Source organism: Sapajus apella, unplaced genomic scaffold (genome assembly GCF_009761245.1).
Source record: "Sapajus apella isolate SASKATOON/1434 unplaced genomic scaffold, GSC_monkey_1.0 scaffold25, whole genome shotgun sequence".
Taxonomy (NCBI): Eukaryota; Metazoa; Chordata; class Mammalia; order Primates; family Cebidae; genus Sapajus; species Sapajus apella.
Genome location: NW_022436965.1, coordinates 20,770,431 through 20,793,264, shown reverse-complemented (window position 1 = coordinate 20,793,264; position 22,834 = coordinate 20,770,431). Strand labels below are relative to the sequence as shown.

The following is a 22,834-nucleotide window of genomic DNA, read 5'->3' as shown; positions in this document are numbered from 1 at the left end:
GGTGTGGATTGTTGTTTTGGCTTAATTAGGACTTGCTGTTTCCTGAATTCCTATAATCTCATTTGATGAATTGTGTTGGTGACTTGCTCTGCAGGCTTTGAGTATGTGGCACATTTCAGAGGAAATGATTTCCCCTTTCTTCTTTGAAAATCCATCTTCTGGTGCCTTAAAAAAAGAAACCAAATGTGTTTGGATTTCTTTAGCTGTCCCAGAATTACCAAATGCTGTGGTAGACATTTGCTTCTCTGAAAGTGCTTGGGTCCAGTGCATTCAGTAACACATTCTATTCAACAGGTTCTAATGTGCATCTACATGTGCAAGGCAGTGGAAGTTACAGAGATGAGTAAAACATTCTTACTCTCCCAGGATTTTTCAAGCCAATTCAGGAGACAGATCCACTGACAAGTAACTACAATGCAAGGCAGACTAGGTAAAAGCTATAATACAGATAATCATCTCTTTCATTTACTTATCTCAGTTTAGTTTACAAAGAACTTCCATTACCTCATTTGATCCTCACAATGGCCCTGTGAGATAGATATTATTATCTTCATTTTAGAGTTATGGAAAACCAAGGTTCAGAGAGAGTAAATATCTTGCCTATGTTCTCACAGCTAGTAATTGGTACATAGATCTTTTGAATCCCAGTTCAGTACCATGGAAGTTCATAGGAGGGAGAGAATAACTTCAGCAGAAGCAATGAGAGAAAATCTCATAAAGGAGGTGGGGTCTGGGTTGGGCCTCTTCCTTCTGGAATCAAAGTGAAAAGGAAAGGAATTCCAAAGAGATAATAAATATATGAGTAAAGTACAGCTAGTACTCGACTTACGACCACGATTGGTTCCGACAGACCGGTTGTAACACGATTTGGTCGTAAGTTGAGTAGGCTATATGCACGCGGAGATGGTAGTGCTGCTGGAAGCTGGTCTGCACTATCATACTCCCAGCTGGGCAACGTTTGCGCTGCCAGACGCGGAGCAGTCATGGCCAGCGATTGTGGTCGTAAAGTCGAATGGTCGTAAGTTGCATAGGTCGTAAGTCGATCAATATCTGTAATCTTATTGATGTGGAGGTGGGAGAAGAAAATTAAGTAATTTGGGTGTCTATGACTTGCCAGTTGATACCATCAAAATCCATGGAACAAATACAAATTGAGCACTATATTATGTAATTGATTTGATTTTGAAAACTGTTTTAATTCTCAGAGATTACTTAGCCAGAGGAAAAACATACACACAAAACAAATGAGCCCCATACAAGAGAATATCTAAGTAGTTAGCCCTATTGCAAAGTACAGATAAATGCCATAGGAGTAGGGTTTTATTTTCATTTGTTCATATTTTATCAATAGATTGATTAACTGCAGGGAAGGTAGTTCTATTATAAGTGTGGAAATATTAAATTGCTCTAAAGAGATCAATGTTTTAGGCATTGAGTTGGGGCTGAGAATGAGAAAATGTTGAACAGCTCTAAGTGAGTCAGGGCTCCCATGCTCCATGGCCAGTGAGTGTTCTCAGGGTGAGTGTGGATGAATGATGCTGCCTAGCAATGCTTATTGGGATTGAAGAGGGATTGGCAGGTTTAAGGAAGATGGGGTGAGCCTCAGCTTCAGGTGCTGAGGTGCTGAAGCCGTGCAGACTCATCCCATGCCGAAAGAAGCAACCCCACTGGAAGAAAGGGGAAGAGGGAAAGTAGAGGAAGATTGAACTTCTGGAGCCTAGGCAGGCAGAAATGCAGCAGTTGTCTATTGACTGAGTCTAATGTCTTCCTGGCAGGATGCCAACACACAGAACAACATGATTTCACTTAATTCTCACGCCAAGTCTTGAAATACATCAAATAGGTATCATAAATGCATCTACAAGTAGCAAATACTCTTAAAGGAATTAAATAACCTACTCTGAGTCACACTTAGTACCGTGACTGCTGAATTCTGGCAGAACCAACATTTAAAACTAGATCTATTTGATCTATTTGTTAATATACATCAATTGTGTGTTAACAGAGTAGCCACTTTGTATTCGCTTTTATCACAATTTGTTAGTGTAATAAATACTGTGGCAGACATGCTATCCAAATTCACAAAGTTTGGAGAAATTACAAAAAGTGTTGTAATCATATTTGGGAAACTCAGTATGTGCATGTGTGTGTGTATATTTGTTGAGGGTGTGTGTACAGTGAGCAGGACCTCGAGGAGTATGTTTAGATAAAGAAGAGTTTTATTCTGATTTTAAAATGCAAGTTAACAGGCCAGGCGTGGTTGCTTATGCCTGTAGTCCCAGCACTTTGGTAAGCTGAGGCAGGTGGATCACCTGAGCCCAGGAGTTCAAGACCAGCCTTGACAACATGGTGCAACCTTGTCTCTACAAAAAATACACAAAGTAGCAGGGTGTGGTGGCATGCACCTATCGCCCCAGCTCCTTGGGATCAGGAGCTGAGGTGAGAGGATTGCTTGAGCCAAGGAGGTCAAGGCTGCAGTAAGCCATGATCCACCATGCCACTGCCACTGAACTCCAGCCTGGGTGACAGAGAGACTCTGAAAAAAAAAAAGAAAGAAAGAAATCAACAGCACATTTGTGTCCCCATGCTAATAAGCAAAAGGGGGTAAAATAATGGAGGAGGGTATGCCTAAAGGTCAAAGTTTCAAAGAAGGTCAAAGGGATGGGACCCAGAGCATAGAAGGGAAGAAGAGACCCTTCCTCCACCACAGGGGAGAGAAGCAGGAGACAATAGGAGAGATGCAGGTGCCTTTTGTGGCACTTCCAATGTCTGCCTTTATAAAGCAAGGTTTGTTGTTGTTATATGGTCTTTTTGGCCCATTTGCCATCACACAGACTTTTTTTTTTTACAGCTTTATTGAGGCATACTCAACATAAAATATACTGTACATATTTAAAATGTACAATTTGATCAATTTTTACTTACACGTATACCCCTGAAACCATTGCAACCATCGAGGTCATGAACATAACCACCGGAGTTTTCTCATGTCCCTTTGCCACGCCTTCTTCCAAGACTTCCCCAGCCCCACCCCTCCCAGGCTAACAGTGATCTACTCTCTGTCACTATAGATGCACTTGCATTTTCTAGACTTTTCTATAAATGGAATGATACCACATATACTATATTTCATCTGGCTCCTTGCACTTAGCACAATTCTTCTGAGATTCCTCCATGTTGTCATGTGCATCAATCGTTCATTCTTTCTGTATTGCTAAAAAGTATTCCAATGTATGGATAAGTCACAACTTGTTTATTCACTCATCTGCTGAAAAACAGCTGGATCATTTTCAGTTTGTTAAATAAAAACTGCTATGGACATATTCATGTACAAGTTTTTGTACAGATATATGTTTTCATTTCTCTTGGCTAAGTACCTGAAAATGAAAGGACTGGAACATATGGTAGGTATATGTTTAACTTTGAGTAAAACTGCCAATTTTCTTCCAAAGTGGCTGCACCCTTTTAAGCTTCCACCAACCACATTCTAGTTCTTCCATGTCCTTGCAAACACATGATACGAACAGTTTTTTTAAAATATTGTAACCATTCTGATAGATGTGCAATCTTATCTCACTGTGGTATTAACTTGTAATTCCCAACTAATGAATAATGTTGAATATATTTCATGTGCTTATTTACCATCCATATAACTTTTGTGGCAAAATTTTGCTCATCTGTTTACCATCATTTTTTTAATAAATTGAGTTTTGAGAGTTCCTTACATGCTCTTAATATGAGACTATTATCAGATATTTTACTTGCAAATATTTTCTCTCAGACTATGGCTTGTCTTTTCATTCTCTTAGGGGTGTTTTCACATAGGAATATTTTTTCATTTTTATCAAGTTCAAATCATCAACTTTTTATGAATTGTGCCTTTAGTGTAATATCTAAGAAATATTTGCCTTACCCAAGGGCACAATCATTTTTCTCTTTTTCTTCCTATAGGGAATTTATAGTTTTAGTTTTACGTTTAGGTATGGAATCCACTTTGAGTTAATTTTTGTATATGCCATAGGATGTGAATCTAAGTTCACTTTTTTGCATATGAACAACCAGCTATTCCAGCAGAATTTATGGGAAAAACTACCCTTTCTCTATTGAATTACCTTTTCACTATTCTCAAAAATCAATTGACGGCCAGGCACAGTGACTCACTCCTGTAATCCCAGTACTTTGGAAGGCTGAGGCAGGTGGATCACTGGAAGTCAGGAGTTCAAGACCAGCCTAACCAGCATGGTGAAACCCCGTCTTGTCTAAAAAATGCAAAAATTAGCTGGGCATGGTGGCAGTCATCTAATTGCTTGAACCCGGGAGGTGGAGGTGGCAGTGAGCCGAGATTTTGGACTGCACTCCAGCTTGGGCAACAGTGCAAGACATCATCAAAAAACAAACAAACAAAAACCACAATCAATTGACCATATATATGTGGCTTTACTTCTGGATGCTGTTTCATTGATCTATTTGCCTATCTTTTCAGCAACACTATTTTGTCTTGATTATTACAGCTTCAAAATGAGTTTTAAAGTCAGGTAGTATGATAAGTCCTCCAACTTTATCTTTTTCATAGTTCTATTAGCTATCCTAGGTCCTTTGAATTTTCATATAAATGTTAGAATCATCTTGACAATTTCTGCAAAAATATCTGCTGGGACTTGAATGGGATCCTATGGAATTTATATACCACTTTGGGGAAAACTGACATCTTTTTTCAAATTTTAGTTTGAAATAATTATTGGTTTACAGGAAGTTGCAAAGATGATACAAAGAAATACAAATGCTCTTCAGTTTGTTTACTCCAAGGTATTTATTTGCACAATGTGTGTGTGTGTGTGCAGTTCTATGTCTTTTTTATTATTTGTAGGTTTATGTAACCACTGTCACAGCCAAAATATAAGACTGCTCATCACGACAAAGATCTCCCTTGTGCGACTCCTTTATGCTCACACCCACCTACCTTCCCCATCATCCCTAGCCTCCGTCAACCACTCATCTGTTTTCCATCTCTATATTTTTGTTTTAAAAATGTTACATATGGATTATATATAACATTTATATATGAGCTTTGAGACTGGCTTTTTACACTCAGCATAATGCTTTTGAGATCCATCCAAGTTGTTGCATGCATCAATAGTTCATTCTTTTATGTTGCTGAGTAGCATTCCATGGTCTGGATATACCACAGTTTGTTTAACCATTCAACTATTGAGGATTATTTTGGTTGTTTATGGTTTTTGGTCATTACAAATAAAATTGCCATGAACATTTGTGTACATACAGGTTTTTATGCATATGTACATACTTATTTCTCTGAAGTACATGCTCAGGACAGTAATTTCTTTCTTCCTTTCATTATTTCTATTGTGGTCTTATTTCATTTTTTCTGCTTATGTTTTCTTTGACATTGTTATTTTTCCCCTTTATCTCTTTTCCTGACTTCCTTTGGATTATTATTATTATCATTTTTTTTTTTGAGACAGAGTCTCACTCTGTAACTCAGGCTGGAGTGTAGTAGTGTGATCTCAGCTCATTGCAACCACTTCCTTGTTCAACTGATTCTCATGCCTAAGCCTCTTGAGTAACTAGAATTACAGGCAAAACACTGTCTCTACAAAAAATTAAAAAAAATTTTTTTTTGAAGAGATGGGGTTTTGCCATGCTGGTCAGTCTGGCCTCGAGCTCCTGGCCTCAAGTGATCCACCTGCCTTAGCCTCCCAAAGTGTTGGGATTATAGGTGTGAGCCACCTCGCCTGGCCTAGGTTAATTATTTATGATTCTATTTTATCTTTTTTGCTAGCTTATTAGCAATGGCCACACTTTTTTTTTTAGTTGGTTGCTTTAGGATTTATAGGATACATATTTAAATTATCAAAGTATACATTACCTTTTCATATACAGTAAAAGAGTCTCATAATATATAGTTGGCCTGAACAACATGGGTTTGAACTGCATAAGTCCATTTATACATGGATTTGTTTTCAATAAATATAGTCAGTCTTTCATATCTGTAGGTTCTGATTCTGCAACTGCACATGAATCAGATATATAGTATTCATGGGATGTGAAACCTGTGTATAGGAAGGGCTGACTTTTCATATATGTGATATATGTGAACTCCTCAAGTTAGGTATGTGTGACTTGAGTATGTGCAGATTTTGGTATGTGCAGGGGGTCTTGGACCAATCCCCCATGTATACCAGGGGAGGGATGGCTTTGCTTTCCTTTGTCCTCTCCCAATCGTTGTGATATTTTTATTTTGTACTCTAAAGATTTGTTCTACTACTTTCTCACTTGCATTGTTTCCAAGAGAAGTCTGTTGCCTTTGTTATCTTTGTCTCTCTGCTTACAATGTGTTTCCCTTGCACTCTATAGATGCTTCTACATTTTTCTCTATACATTTTTCACTAGCTCGAAGAAATTTGATTATGATGTGCAGAGGTAAAGTTTATCATAAGCTAAACCTGAAAAGAGGCTGTGCATGGTGAATTCCACAGGTGACATAAAAAGGTCACAGTAGTCAAGAAGAAATGAATGGGGGAGGTTTTCAGCAATGATTTGGATTAAAAGGCGACATGAGACTAAGAAGGAAATGGAAACGGAAAAGGAAAATGAGAATTTTTTCCTCTTTCCAAAACATAGAAAATATGATGTTTCCATTTTCTGTCATATCAGAGGTACAAAATAGACATTGATTATTAAGAAGTTATTCTTTATGTAATCCACCCATCTTTTCATCAACTCCATAATAATCAATATGGTAATAATGCATTACTTAAGACATTGGTACTTAAAACTTTGAAGAATGTCACTTTTACTGGTTTGCAAACAATTCAGCTCTGCAGAGGCTGCAGATTATATCAGATTATCTCCTAAAGTCTTCCTCTGGGACTCTATCAATTTATGAAAACAAATAAATATGAAAAAATATTTCTGAGGTTATCTTAATGGCTGATATTGTTAGTTAATCTCAAGGGAGTAAGAGTATGGATGTAATAACCCAAGGACAAGATTTTCATTCAAGGCTTGCTACATTCTAACTGTGTGACCTTGAGAAGTCACTTAACCATTAAAGTCTTCATTTCTTCAAGTATCAAGTGAATGTAATACAACATATTACTGTTATAAAAATAATTACTGTTCCTATTCAGCCAATCAGAGTATTGCAAGGATTAGACAGCACAATACTGGTGAAAATACTTTGTCAACTATAAAGGACTATGAAATATTAATTTTCATTTATCCTAAGCAAATTAACTTAATGTAGCATAAGAAAGTTTATGAATACTCTGAGGAACACTTGTGGGGAAAATGTTTGCAACAGTGTGCTTTGAATGGAAACGAAAACATAGTATGGGCTCCAGAATTTGTGTAACTCTAGTGGCAGCTGGTAGGAGGGAAGAAAGAGATGGAATAAAAATGTCCAAATTTATAGCATGAAGCAGATATACAGGTATGCCTTGTTTTATCACACGTTGATTCAGTGAACTTTGCAGTATTGTGTTTTTTACAAATTGAAGGTTTGTGGAAGCCCCTGCTTTGAGCAAGTCTATAGATACAATTTTTCTAATAGCATGTGCTCACTTTGTGTTCCTGTGTCACATTTTGGTAATTCTCAGAATAGTTCAGACTTTATCATCATTACTGTTTCTGCTATGATGATTTGTGATCAGTGATCTTTGATTTTACTATTGTAATTGGGGACACCATCAACCACACATATGCAGTGGGTGAACTTAGACAATAAATGTTCTGTGTACTCTGACTGTCCCATTGACTAGCCATTCCCCTACCTGTTTCCCTCTCCTTGGGCTTTCTTATTCCCAAGAAACAAAAATATTGAAATCAGGTCAAGTAATAACTCTACAGTGTGCTCTAAGTGTTCAAGTGAAAGGAAGAGTCACATGACTCTCACTTTAAATCAAAAGCTAGAAACACTTAAGCTTAGTGAGGAAGGTGTGTTAGAAGCCAAGTAGGGTGAAAGCTAGGCTTCTTGTGTCAGTTAGCCAAACTGTGAGTGCAAAGTAAGAGTTCTTGAAGAAATTTCAAAGTGCTACTCCAGCAAACACACATATGATAAGAAAGCAAAACAATCTGTATCAGACCACCCATTTCTGGGAAGAGGAGAGCCATGTATTATCACCCATTTCTGGGAAGAGTAGAGGCATGACAAAGGACTAATGTCACGGGAGAAAAGCATTCTCTTTAAAAAGTTAAATTCATTTCTACTCCCCAAATTATTATAGGAGATTGACTGGCTATGCAACCTATATACAGAGAACAGCAATTTTTCTACAGCCAGGATGGAAATAAAATTATTTCTCTAGGCCTTCCATGCTATTGAAAGGAGATACACTGTATTTAAAAGTTTGACCTTTAGTAGATACACCAGTCACAAAACCATTACAAACTAAAGAAAGATTTGATGAATGTCAAGAACTTAGGAAGGAAAGCTGCCTTGAAGCAGTAACACTATGTCGTGTTCTTTGCATACTGAAAAAACTTGCATAAAACCATTTTGTGAGACTGTCTTATTTTCCTGCAGTTCACTCTTATACTCTTTGCAAGGTCAAGATATGTCCACACTTGAAGATACTTCCTAAGAGTTTCCCAAATCAGAATTCTTCCCAATTCCTCTGACACATTCTACTGATCATCCATTTACCATGGGACTCCTATTGAAGTACAATGTTTATTAGGCAGAAGAACGCAGGATTGGGGAAGATCTTAGAGTTGTTCATTTACTCCTTGGCATTCTTCCTGCTCTGTATGCCAACCACTGTTATACATACTTTGTATTATTAACTCACTTAATTATTAATCATTTGATCATTCCAATAACATTTATTGCGCTCACACCAAGCTCTTACAATGTATTAGGGCTAATATACAAGCCTTGCTGTAAAATAGCCCTTCTGTGAAGCAATCCACAGTATGTTAGGCGAGGTAGACACGTAACACATCTCATAATTACCTCTTAAAAGCAATGATTAATTATGCAGAGAAAATACAGAATCAGGGAGGAAAGATACCTAATTCTAGGAGATAGGAGACAGGAAACAGGGAACGTGTTAGGAAGAGCTTCCTGAAGGTGCCATCTCAGTGCTGAGCCTCAAGCGTGAGCCTATAGAGTGGAGTGGGGCTGTGATGGGACAGAGTGGGGAGTGGGGAGCAGGACCTCTCAGGCAGAAAGGAGAGTGGGAACAAATGCACAGAAGCAATAAATACAAGATCTATGAAAGCCACGACCAGCAACTTGTTGCTGGAGCATAAGGATTGAGACAGGCATTGCAAGAGAGAAGGCTGAAGCTGTGGACAGGGTTAAGTGAAGGAGCTTAGTCTTTGACCCGTGTAGACAACGGAAGTCCACTGAAGAATTTTAACTAGGGGATAAGTGGTTAGACTGATATTTTATATATTTCATATAGTTTAGATAGTCTAGTGGCAACGGAGGGAGGTGCATGACTGGAAATGTACAACCAGTTAGGACACTTGTTCTACTAGAATTATGAACTTCAGCATAATAGATATTCATATTATCAATGTAGTAAACTATTTATAGTGTATTAGTTCATTCTCACACTGCCATAAAGAACTGCTTGAGACAGGGAATTTACATAGAATAGAGGTTTAATTGGCTCACAGTTCTGCATGGCTAGGGAGACCTCAGGAAACTTACGGTTATGGGGGAAGGTGAAGGGGAAGCAAGCACCTTCTTCACAAAGTGGCAGGAGAGAGAGAGAGAGCAGGGGAGACTGGCATTTTTAAACCATCAGATCTCCTGAGAACTCCCTCACTATCACAAGACCAGCATGGGGAAAACCAATCACCTCCCACCAGGTTCCTTTCTCAACACCTGGGGATTACAATCTGGGTTACAATTCAATATGAGATGTGAGGGGGGACACAGATCCAAACCATATCATATAGTTCTCTGTAGCGTACTTGGGTATGCACTAAATAATAAATCGACTATACTGAGAAAATCTTAACTTTAAAAAAATTTGCATTAAACTTATGTTTTTTCTTTTTCTTTCTTTCTTTTTTTTTTTTTTTTTTTTTGTTATTTACTTGAAGGAAGACATGGTTAGGTCCATTTCTGGTTAACAACTAAAGGGAATTGAAAAAAAGTTAGGCCTTATCTTTCTACTCTTGTCCCAGCCATTGATTAGCTGTGAGTCATTGGTGCAAACCTCAGATTTCTCAACCATAAGATAAAGGGACTACAATAAATGGTGCTTAATTTCTGTTTAAGCATCGAAGTTCTATGGGCAATTTTTATTATATCTAACATTTTATTAGTCTTCAAAGGGAATTGAAGGCAGATACACAAGAACCTTTATATGTTTTATCTCTCAGTGTTTCTGAATAGGATAAGCAGTTTGAATATATGTGATAATTAAACCTCAGGGATCTGCAACATGAACAACATAGATTTAAATATACATACAGTGCTCATACTAAATAGGATGCAATGCATTTTTGCATATGACAAAATATTCAACTATCCAGAATAAACTTATGTGCCAAAATAGTGAGTAGAGTTTAATTTTTAAAATTTAAAACATTTTTAAAATTCCTCTTTACTTTTCCTTGAATGATCCTCTGAATCTGTAATTTGGAAAAAGATGAACACTGGCTAAAGGCTTTAGTCAAGAAAAAAAGTCAACTCCTAGTTGACTCATTTTGGACTTGGAGCCTCCAGAACTGTAAGACAATAAACTTGTATTGTTTTAAGCCACAAAGTTTATGGTAATTTTTTACAGCAGCCATAAGGGTTTAATACATTTTCCATAGTCCATTTGTACAAGAGAACCTCCATTTTCTTCAGCAAACATGCTTCCTGCTCCATGCTTCCCTCTCTGTGTTTTTAGAGACTGGCTTAGAAAATCTAGGCAAAACCTAGAGATAGGCATAGGCAAAGAATTCATGACTAAAACACCATATACCTATTTATCCTACTGGGAGCCATCCTCAATCTCTACCTCTTCACCACATTTATACTTCATCACCAATTCCTGTCCATTCTTTCTACCTCTGGAGTAACTCCTCTACTCTGTTGTCTTTCCCTGTTACTACTCTTTTCAGGTTACAATTTTGAACTGCTAGAGTTTTATATTCAACTCTATTCTCTATACTTTCAAAGTTTATTTTTACTTTTTGGTTGAGAACCATAGGAAGAAATACATGTCACATCAAGATCTAGGGCACACACACACTCCTGAAACAAAAGTTTCGTAAAACAACACTTTCTGTACTCTTTTGCAGTATATGCTGATATTTTCCATTCTATGTTTTAATTTTGTAAAAACCCAGCTATCTGTGATTTACTGCAATGATTTCAATGGATCATGACCTGTAGTTTAAGAAAATTCTAGCCATCAGAATGCTCTTTATAAAATATGATTATTTTTTCTTAAAATCTTTCAATGCCTACATTACTCTATGGATAAAGTTCAAACTCTAACATCATTTCTAAGCCCTTCCATCACCGAGTCCTTTTATCACAGTAGCTTCATCTTTCTCCACTCTAACTGGTTCATTTTCATTTTACAATCCAACCTTACCTGCTTACTTTCTGGACTCAGATTGAGTTTCTGGGCCTTTGCATGTTGTGTTATCCTGTTCAGGCTGTTCTTATTATTATTATTATTATTTCGGAGTCTCGCTCTGTCGCCCAGGCTGGAGTGCTGTGGTGTGTTCTCAGCTCACTACAACCTCCACCTCCGGGTTCAAGCAATTCTCCTGCCTCAGTCTCCTGAGTAGCTGGGTTTACAGATGTGCATCACCACACCCAGCTAATTTTTGTATTTTTAGTAGAGATGGGGTTTCACCATGTTGGCCAGACTGGTCTCAAACTCCCGACCTCAGGTGATCCACCACCTGGGCCTCCCAAAGTGCTGCAATTACAGACTGTCTTCTACATACCCTCTTCTTATAGCTAATTTCCACTTAGTCTACTTCCTTAGCTTACACTTCACTTCCCTCTAAATGCCTTCCCTTGATGCTAGACTGGGTTCGGTGTTCCTTCTGTCCCCCTGCATGCTCCCTTAGCACCCAGAACCCCCTGAATGGCAGTGTTTATCACCCTGTACTTAACAACAACAGTGCTGTTTAGGAGCAGAGACTGAGTTTTGTTCCCTAAGAAATATGTAGAAGGTCTTCAGTAAATACTTATTGAATAAGTAAGTGAAAGTTAAAAAAGTTTAAAAAGCCAGTTATTTGAACTAAAATTCTATTAACATTTAAATTGTCAATAATAACACGTTCTTGAAATATTCTATTGGGATAGAAAACAAGCGGTCATTACTAAAATGACAATGTGTTTTAGGACTATATCTCATTTGTACTATTACAAATATCATGGCAGATAGAAAGAGGTAGGATGCACTTTGCTTTGTTGAAACCTGGTAATAATGCAGGGGCTTGCTTAAGCAACAAATTATCATCCTTCACATTCAGTGTAAAGAAGAACCTGGTTCATAACGTGGTTGGTGCTTTCTTTTTAAGGGCATTCATAGAAGGGCTTTAGTTGCTTTACCAGTGAGCCAAATAATCTATGACAGTTCACTTTTATGGTCTTTGATATGCTATTGGCTGATTTTCTGTTCAGCAGGCCAGTTCTATCATTTAACCACCCAAATAATTAAAATGGACAAAATAAATTACTCACTAAGACACTGTCTTATGACTAGGGACAAGACGTCTTGGCAATGATTTGGTATGTATGTTTGTTTCATAAAGAGGAAATTAATAATTTCATCACCAAGTATCAAGGCTGTCCATCTGTCTAAAATAAAAACACAATCATTTATTTCCTTCCTTGGGTGTCAACCCAGCTTTTAGGGCAGTTTTCTTTAAACAGCATGAATGCATGTGGGTACATATGGACAGAAACAGACACACACATTCTTCATGAGAAAAGAGAGCAAGTTCTATATAAGGAACCCAAGATGGGAAACAGCCAAAGTGAAATGCACCTGGATGCCTGTGTAGGCAATCATAGGATTGCCAGTGGCCAGCAGAAGATGAAAGGGAATGCCTGCTTAGGAGAGAAGAGCATGCCTTGTGCAAACATCAAAGCGCTGCTTCTAAGAGAGGCAATTTTTATATTGCCGTTGGCAGACATGGATACTAATGCAAATCATTCAGAGCTCCTACAAAAGGCTTGACATACTCTGAACTTGGCGGGAGCTGGTTGGGACTATGGCATTTATCTCCTTCCAATCCTTTAAAGTGACATGACGCCTTCCTGTCTCCAGTCTCAGACTGACCACTTGGGGTAGTTGCTTTCAGGCCACTGTGACAAGAGCTGACCACTGTGGTTTTGTGTTTGGTTTGACAGGGCAGCAATCCAGAGCTGAAAACAATGGAGGCTGAGACAGAGAGACTGCATTAGCTGAAAAGTTTTTTACGGCACTCAATTGCAATGTTCAGTGTTCTCTTAAATAGGGTAAATGTGGCCAATGGGTAAAAATGATCCAGTGAGGTGAAGGATAAAATGATTAGAATGCTATTTACATTAATTTACATTTAATTTGTTTTGCACATATTTTATAAAATATACAATATATTAGTACAATTGTTCATGTGTTATAAGTAAATATGTTTATTTCCTAAATGAACAAACTATTTTTATTAATAGAGATGTACAGTCAAATAAGTTTTCATGTTATTGGTGTTTTTGCTCAGGTTAATATATGCATTTCTTGAAGAGGGTCTTATTTTTGCCTCTAAAAGAGTTCTTCAGATTCCAGAGTTCTGTTTTTTGGTCACCTTTTCTCTTTGTTGTTAATTATCTCTTTGCAAGAATACTACCTATATCTACAGGTAGTCTGTATTCTGTTGATATTTTTCTAACATTTTCTTCAAAGAAATGTTTAATTTGAAAAATCACAGAGGGAGGTAAAACTTATTTGAGGTTCTTTATTGATTTGTGTGACATTAAGAATTTGTAGGGAAAGTGAAGAATGATTCAATATTGCAAGATGCAGTATTTCCTGGGTTATTTTAAGGGGCTTTATTTTATCTACATGTGTTGTAAATACAAAATCAAGAGTGGATTAGAATGTGAAATTGGAACGTGTGAGTATGTGTAAAGTATTTGGTAATCCTTAGAATTAAAAAAGTAAAAAGAGCAAATAGTAAAAACAAAACAAAACAAAAACACACAAAGTACATAAACCCAGAACTATAGCAATAGCTGCTACTACTGGCAGAGATAATACTCAGGAAAATAGGTCTTCCATCTATTTTGAAAATTATTAAAACAGAATAATGTTTCAGTGAAATCCAGGTCTATTTATTCACACTATTAGCTGCAAATAGCTCTACCCTCACATCTTGGATCCTGCTGACTTTCCCTCAAAGGCCTCTCTGAGTCCTATAGTTGAAAAGTCTCCTACTCAATGCCTTTATATAAAATTTGAAATAAATGGAAAGTAACATGAAAATAAAACAAATAAAAAAGATGTCATTGCAGTAGGGTGACAGTATTATACATAGTTTTCTTTTGATTTTATTTCTTTTAATGTGCTATCATAATAATCTAACCAAATATAAAAAGCAAATAAAATTGAGACTTTGAGATATCAATTGTGTGTGTGTGTGTGTGTTTTTTTTTTTTTTTTTTTTGAGATAGAGTCTCTCTGTTTCCCAGGGTGCAGTGGTATGATCATGGCTCACTGCAGCCTCAACTTCCCAAGCTTAAGTAATCCTCTCACCTCAGCCTCCTGAGGGGCTGAGACCACAGGCATGCACCGCCATGCCCGGCTACTTTTTTTAATGTTTTATAGAGATAGGGTCTCTCTATGTTGCCCAGACAGGTCTCAAACTCATGGTCTCAAGCAATCCTCCCATCTCAGCCTACCAAAGTGCTGGGATTACCGGCATGAGCCACAGTGCCCAGCTTAAATTTTGGTATCTGATGGTCAGTCAATACCTACATATGAATGTAATCCCAGCAGAGGGAAAGCATTCCTAACAGTAACTAGGTCTTTGCACATATCCTGTGTAAACCTCTATCTAAAGTTATCATGAGGGATATGTAGGCCTTTTGGAGACTATCCAGATCCCTTATTTTTCCTATCTATTGAGATTTCTTTTGAGAAAGAAATCAGAAGCTAGCTGGCATGAAAGTAAGAAAAGTGATCTCCTTTTATCTAAAATGACTGGGCTGGGCACCAGCCCGCTAACAAAGAGTTGATTCACTATGTCTGAGACACAGAAATATTTCTTGGAGGCTCTGAAGGCTCTCTTGGAGCTGTTGACTCAACATCTTGGATGTCAACAGATATCTCAACCTCAACAGATCCAAAGAAAAACTTCCAGCCTTCCCCATTCCCTAACTCCAAACCGACTGTACCTACACCCTTCCTCATCTCGGTTTTGCCAACTCCATCCTTCCGTTGAGAGAACCAAAATTGCGGAGTCATCCTTGACTCCTCACAGTAAAACAATTTATCAGATAGCTCTGTAGACTCAACCATCAAAACACATCCAGACTCCAACCATTTCCTGCCCTCACCAGGGCTGCGGCCCACCCAAGCTACCAGCATCAACTGCCTGGAATATTGCAATTGCCTCCTAACAGTTATTGCCACTTCTATCTTTGCCTCTGCATGGTCCCCACAGAGCAGTAGCGGTAATGCTTTAAAAAGGTAAATCAGATCACATCACTCCCTTGATCAAAACATACATTGGCCCCCACCAACCTCTACTCAGATGAGAGTCCAAGTCCTTACCATGGCATAAGGCCCTCTCCGAGCTGCCACACCATTGGATCTCTTTTCTCTTACTCTCCCTGTGCTGCCCTGTTCCAACAACTCTCACCTCCTTGCTTTCCTCAAAAACGCCAGGCACACATGCTCCCTTTTAAGGGGTTTTGTGTTAGCTTTTCTTTCTGCTAGAACCTTCTTTCCTAAAATACCTACTTGGCTTACTCCCTTATCTCACCTTCTCAGTAAAATCTGATTCGGCCCCCTCATGACTACTATAACCTGCCAGCTCCACTCCCACCGTCCCTCTGTACTTTCAAGTTCCTTTGCCTCATTCCATTATTTCTCTTATGTACAGTAGAATATATTTATTTATTTGTATGTGTATCATCTAATGTCTGGCTCCGCCAGCTAGACTGTAAGCCCCATAAGGGCAAAGGTCATTGTATGTGTTGTTCCCTCAGGTATTCTAAGAGCCTAGAGCAGTGCCCGCCACATAACAGGTGTATCATATTTGGTGGATGAACAAATAATAAAACTTATAACCAAAGCCTTCATTTAAACCCCTTATCCTATAAAAGTGGGAGTTTAAATAGGACATACTAAATATATATCAGCCTGACTGGTCTTCATGATTCTAATTGTTAGAGGTGTTTTCCAACATTCAATGTTATAATAAGAGCTACCCAGTACACTCACTAAACAATCTTTTTCCCTAAATGTTTTACTTGGGGAAATTCTAAATGATCTCTCTTCAGTTACCAGGGATTTGCTCTTCTGACATACTGTTTTATAACCTCAGAAGCCCTTAGTTGAAATGGAAATGGCATTTGAGAGGTAACATATTTAGGTACAATTGTTCCTTGTGTTGCTTTCCATCACCAGGGAGGTACAAACTCCTATACAAAGGATGTGAGGAGAGATAGTAAGAATAGTATATTTTGATTAAAAAAGGGGGGGAAGGGTAGAAAGATGGATGCAGAACTTAGAGACACTACTCAGAGAACACAAGCCTCCTTGAGAGGTCACAGTCATTCATTCACACATTCACTTACTCATTTAAATACCTCCTGCAGGCTTGCTTACTGCTTACTTCTCAAGAAATGTAAGGAATGCACAGACTTTAGGAAGAGCCCAAAGTAAGTAATAACCGCACTTTGCAGGGAGTGCTGCAATCCAAAGTGCTATGACTACACAGTTGGAGACGTGTCTGCTCCAGGGGAATGGTGAGCAGACTGTACTGTGGGGAGGCATTAAGAAAGAGCTGCAAGGAAGGTATTACTCACATTTTTGCATTCAGCTCTCCAGACCCAGTTATAGACCAAGCATGTTCATGCCCTAGTGCTTCTCCATGCTGCATAGGGTCTTCCATCACATGAGGCATAGTCAGAGATTGCTGAGTTCAGAAGGAGCTTCTAGAATCCCAAGAATAAGTGGAGTCCATTTGGATGACTGGCTTATTCATCTGGGTTTCCCAGAAGTGCTCCTTACTACCTCTCTTGCAAACGTGTATTAAAACTCAAACAACTAAACAGGGAGAAAGAGCTTGCTTACATCTAATCAAGTCCTCAGAGCATAGTTTATACATAGTTCTCATCCTGTTCTGTGAAAATTCAGAATGAATGAAGATTCCTTGCAACCCTGTAAATATAGGCGAGGAAGGATGATTAAATCATCCTCCATCTTCTCTCCAAACAGATATCTGGAATATTTTAACCATCTTTGACATACTCTGACTTTCGTTTCTTAAATTATTATAACCGCAGGTTGAATTAGCTTTTTTAAAACTTAACTTTATAATAATTCATAGTAGTTAATTTACTGCATTTGTAGAATAATAGCTAGTTCTGCCAAATGATCATAACTTAGAAAACTCTTCTTTAAATAAACTCATGTAAAATATTATTGTGCAGTGTTTTAAGATTCTGGTATATACCTTTTTGGGCTTACAGACACAGAAACAGTGCTTATCTTTGTCTATATATAGAGGGTTACCCTGCTTTTAAAAGACATTTAATATGAAAAATCATTATGTGCCAAACAAATAGCCCAGGTGAAAGAAGAATATTTGCTTTAAATCTAACTTTCCTAAACCTCTTCTTTTAAAAACAGAGAACTTTCTTCACATCATGATTCAGTTTATACATTGTATGTTCAGGAACATGGTGACTGAACAGAACTCTGCAGAATCAAGGTCATCCCACTGACTTTCCCCTTTGGTTTTACTGGCTTATCACTGTCCCCCTAGAAATCCCTTTTCATATTCTTCATCCTATATGTCCATATCCTTTTTCCTTCTTAATAATATCAACGTGTCAACTTAAGGCCCATTCTATTTTTCCTTCAACTTGAGGCATATCATTTTTTGTGCATATTTCTCTGCATATTTGTTTATAGACATAGAACTCACTGTTCATGTTTGTCTTTGCCAAGAGAGGCAAGCTGATTTCTTCTCTTTATCCACCTGAACATTTTCTTCTTTTTATCCACCAGTTTCAAAACCAGTGCCGTTATTATGTGGCTTCACAGCTTTGAAAAGTAAGGCTATTAAAGGAATGAGATCCAGATAGGAATAATGTGTATTGATCAGCTGCCATAGAACTAGTTTCAATTCTAGGCATTTTCACACTTTCACTACAGTTCAATTCTTATAAAAATCCTGGGAGGTGGTATTAGTTCCTTTATACCCATGAAGACACAGATACCCATCCAACCATACACGGGCAGAATCAGGACTCAAACATAGAGCCTCCAACTCCAAGTCCAAAGTCCCTGAGTATCCTGTCACATTCTCACTTGAAAACCACCAATGCAGGGAGGCTTTCAATGCATTTTAAAACCCCTCAGACAGGACTCCCTGCATGCCTGCTGTCAGAGCAAACTTGATACAGATCATTGTATGAGTCTGCAGCCTCAAGAGCCACCTGCGTCCAATGGGCACAGTTCTTACCATTAGCCCTGCCTCACTGGATACCACATCCCCTCCTCATGAAATGTAACTCATTCACTTCCATTCACAAATGTAACACTCATTCTCTTCCATCACTCGGAAAACATCTGCCTGTCTCAGAGCTTGAGGTTTCCACAGTTGGCTTAGGGTCACTGGCAATAGTTACTAAAAATGGCAATGTGTCAGGACAAAAAGTTCACTAATACCAATGAACATGAACATAATACAATAGTACATCAGACATATACAAATAAGGAATCACCTGAATCAGACAATTTACTTATTTATATAATTACTGCCTTATTATATTATTACTATACAAATTATATGAATAACATTTTGATTACATTAATAAGTTAATTATCTAGCAAAACTCAAAGATAATGTTGTATAAGGTATTTGGATCATGGTGTGTGATTATTTTTATTATATTTTTTAAATTTTGCTTTGTTTCATTTTTTTGGAGAGAGAGAAAGGTAGAGAGATACCAAAACAAAGGAAACTTGGGCCTAGCCGATGCAGTTAGAAGCAGATGATGAGTTTGAGAACCTCAGGCCTTGCAAAGGGGCATCCGGAAAAACAAACAAACAACAACAAAAATCTGTTCCCATGCGATTTAATCTAGTTTTGAAAATGAAGAAGTTCTATGTCATATATTAGAAGGGCAGAAATATCATGGAGGAAAAGAAAGTATGGAAGGAGAACAGGAATGCTGTGGGCCACTGCCTTTCAGTCAGTCAGAAAGAAATTTAGAAAATTCCTAAATTGTCTTCTTAAGACAAATTTGATAATTTTTTAAAATAACACTTTCCTTTCATTCATTCAGATGCTCAGACTTACCTTGCTAGTGTGCTCAGTGGCAGGATGCAGGGGAGACCTAGGAAGAAAAGAGGAATGAAAGATACATTTCTACAACTTATCAGTCTATCAATATAGAGTCTCTTATTTGATCTTTTTCCCAAAGCATGAGTTTGCCCAGGTTCACAGAATCTGCTAAAGTGACAGAGAGCCATGATTTACCCTCCAGTTCTACGATGCCAGCCTCTCCCCTATCCACCGCCCCCCCTTTGTTTTTTTTACCTTGTCTACACCATGCTGTCTTCCTGGGAGGGTCCCTGTAATTTACTACCTCCCCACAACAGTAACTGGGCATAAAGAAGAATTGGGAAAAAAAAGATCTCTCTCTAGATAAGCATAAATGCTGAATTATCTTGGAAAAGTTGTGCAAGTTAATTTTGCTCTCCACTCAGTCAAGGCAACAGTGGTCATGAGTTCTGTATTTATGGGAACAGAGAGGAAGTAGAAAATAAGTCACCACTGTCATCTTCTAGTTGCTGTGGTGACATTTGATGACCTTCACCTACCTGCCTGGCTTCCACTATTCTTTTTTCAGTCAAAAAATATTCCAGATATATCTTTCCTTGAGAACTTTCTAAACACAGCTACAAAGCCCTGTTCACAGTCAGTGTGTGTGTGAATCTCATTGAACCATAAATAATTTTCCACCTCCTTGAAGCGAGGTACCCAGCTGCTAAGGGGCTCCAAGAAAACCTCAGTCATGACCCCTACGAAGATGCCCTATACTCTTGCTTGTTTCTGAGCTTTGTAGAGACAAGGACAAAGAAGATATTTTGTCTATTCCCTTTGTTCAGACAGCCAGAGGTGAATAAGTGACGATTTTATCACTGATGAAACCACTAATGATGAAATAAACAATCTGAAGTCTGACACCTGACCCTCCACAGGAATACCTGCAGTGGTATAGCAGGTGATGGGAGAATGGAAATGCACTGGGAAGAATCAAAGAAAGTAGTGTGTACATGTATGTGTGTATGTGTATGCACGCTTGCAATCATGAATGATGTTGGGTGATGAAAGAAGTGCATTTACTGCCTCAGACCCTGAGGGGGTATCACCTTTTTGTGTATAACAAAGATCTAAAACATTGCTTGCTGAATTTGCCTCAACACACTGTGGTGAATGTTTCCACATGCTATATAGAGGTATTTCTACTAATAGATATAGACCATAACCTTGAAATCAGTGAAAACGAGATGCTATGGCTTACCCACCTTAGAATGGAAGCTCTAAGGAGGCAAGTCTGCTCACGGTAAGTGCTGGATCAAGAACCTAAAAGATGGCCCTGAATTCTGACTTCTCATTTGGCATGGCAATAGAGAGAATAGCACCTCAGAGCCTGGGTGTAGAACCAGATGCTGGCAGCTCAAACAAGGAACCTTTTCCTTCAGCAATCCTGGGAGAGAGCTCCGTTGCACACAGGGATCTGTGGGTGGCTCCCTGGAGACTCACTCCCTGTCTTTACATTTCCTATGTGGTGCACTATTGGGCTGCTCTCCTGGAGCATGTCTTCCCTTACCCTCACCTGCTGTGCCAGCTATCTAGGCCTGCCATAACAAAGTACCACGGACTGGGGGACTTAAACAACATAAATTTATCGTCTCAATCATGGAGGCTGGAAGTCCAAAATCAAGGTGTTGGCATGCTTCCTTCTCAGAGCCATGAGGAAAGGATCTTCCAGGCCAAGGTCCTTTGGTTGCAGATGGCTGTCTTCTCCCTGTCTCATCACACTGTCTTCCTTCTCTGTGTGTCTGTCTCTGTTTCTAAGTTTCTCCCTTTTATAAGGACATCAGTCATATTGAATTAAGGCTTAGCATAGTGGTCTTTTTTTCAATATGATTACCTCTGTAAAGACTCTGTCTCCAAATAAGATCACATGCGGAGGCACCAGAAGTTAGAATTCCAATCACATCTTTTTTGAGAAGTGCAATTTGACCCATGACACCTGCTAAGCAACATTTTGAAATGTTTTTCTTATGTTTCTTTCCATCATTTTTACTGGGTTGGGAGCGATCATCCCTTCTGTCCTCATCCAAAATAAAAGAACACAGGGCTTCAAGAAGCCAGAGGAAAGCCAGACAACTTGATTTTTACCTAAAGAGTTGGTGACAACTAGAGGATGATGAGGTATGACTGGAATTGAGAACACTGATATATTTCCTTGTCCTATAATATTGTGAAGGAAGATCAGTAAGCAGATCTTTCCAGAAAAATCTCCAAGGTTCAAGATGGCTTTTTGAGCAGCCAAATGACAGGATAAAGGAAGGATGTAAATGACAGAAAAAGAAACCAGTATTAAAGAAATGGATAAACAAATGTACGGTGGAATTGTCTTCTCTCACAGCCTTTAAAATGTAAAATTGCACCTATGGGCTTGCAAAAGAGAAGACATCAACATGTCAGTTTATAAGAGCCTGGGCCATGAAGTCAAACAGTCCAAGTTTTGATTAATCCACTCCCCCCAGCTCCCGCACTCTCAGTTCTGCCACTTACAAGCTATGTGATATTGGGAAAGTTACTTAACTTCTCAGAGCCTTGCTTTCCTTATTTGTTCAATGCAAATCAAAATACACACCTTTAGTATTTGCAGTAAGGATAACGCATTTTATAATTTAAAACACTATATTATTCCTCATGCTGCTAATAAAGATATACCTGGGCCTGGGTAATTTATAAAGGAAAGAGGTTTAATTGACTCACAGTTTTGCATGGGTGGGAGGGTCTCAGGAAACTTGGCTGAAAGGGAACCAAACATGTCTTTCCTCCCATGGTGACAGGAAGGAGAAGTGCTGAGTAAAAGGGGAAAAGGCCCCTTATAAAAACATCTGATTTCATGAGAACATACTATCACAAGAACAGGAGGATGGGGGTAACTGCTCCCATGATTCAATGACCTTCCCCAATCTCTCACACAACATGTAGGGATTATGGGAACTACAATCCAAGATGAGATTTGGGTGGGGACACAGCCAAGCCATATCAAACACTATAATAACAATACCACATAATAGATATATAATACACAGCCATTAATGTCATTAATAGTGTCATTATGGAGATAAAAGGACAATCAAGGTCAGTAGTTTTCAGCTTTGGCTGCATATGAGAATCATCAGGAAGTTTGAAGAACTAGGCTGCAACTCAAGCCTATTAAATAAGACTATCAAGAAGATTCCAGTGTACAGCCAAAGTTGAGAGCTACTGTCTAGATTACTTATACTAATTCAAGCTATACTGTGGACTAAGAAAATATCTACTCAACCTATTAAAATTTCTATAGGCAAGAAAATAATGAATAAACTCCCATTCA

The 22,834-nt window shown here is 38.3% G+C and overlaps 1 long non-coding RNA gene across 1 annotated transcript in view; it reads right to left on the bottom strand.

Annotated features, from left to right (window-relative positions):
- LOC116560179 overlaps positions 1-22,834 on the bottom strand; it is a 79,876-nt gene that overhangs the window by 40,968 nt on the left and 16,074 nt on the right. Inside the window, exon 2 of the long non-coding RNA XR_004272839.1 lies at positions 19,507-19,543. This is a non-coding gene — a long non-coding RNA (uncharacterized LOC116560179). The remainder of the gene's footprint in view (positions 1-19,506; positions 19,544-22,834) is intronic.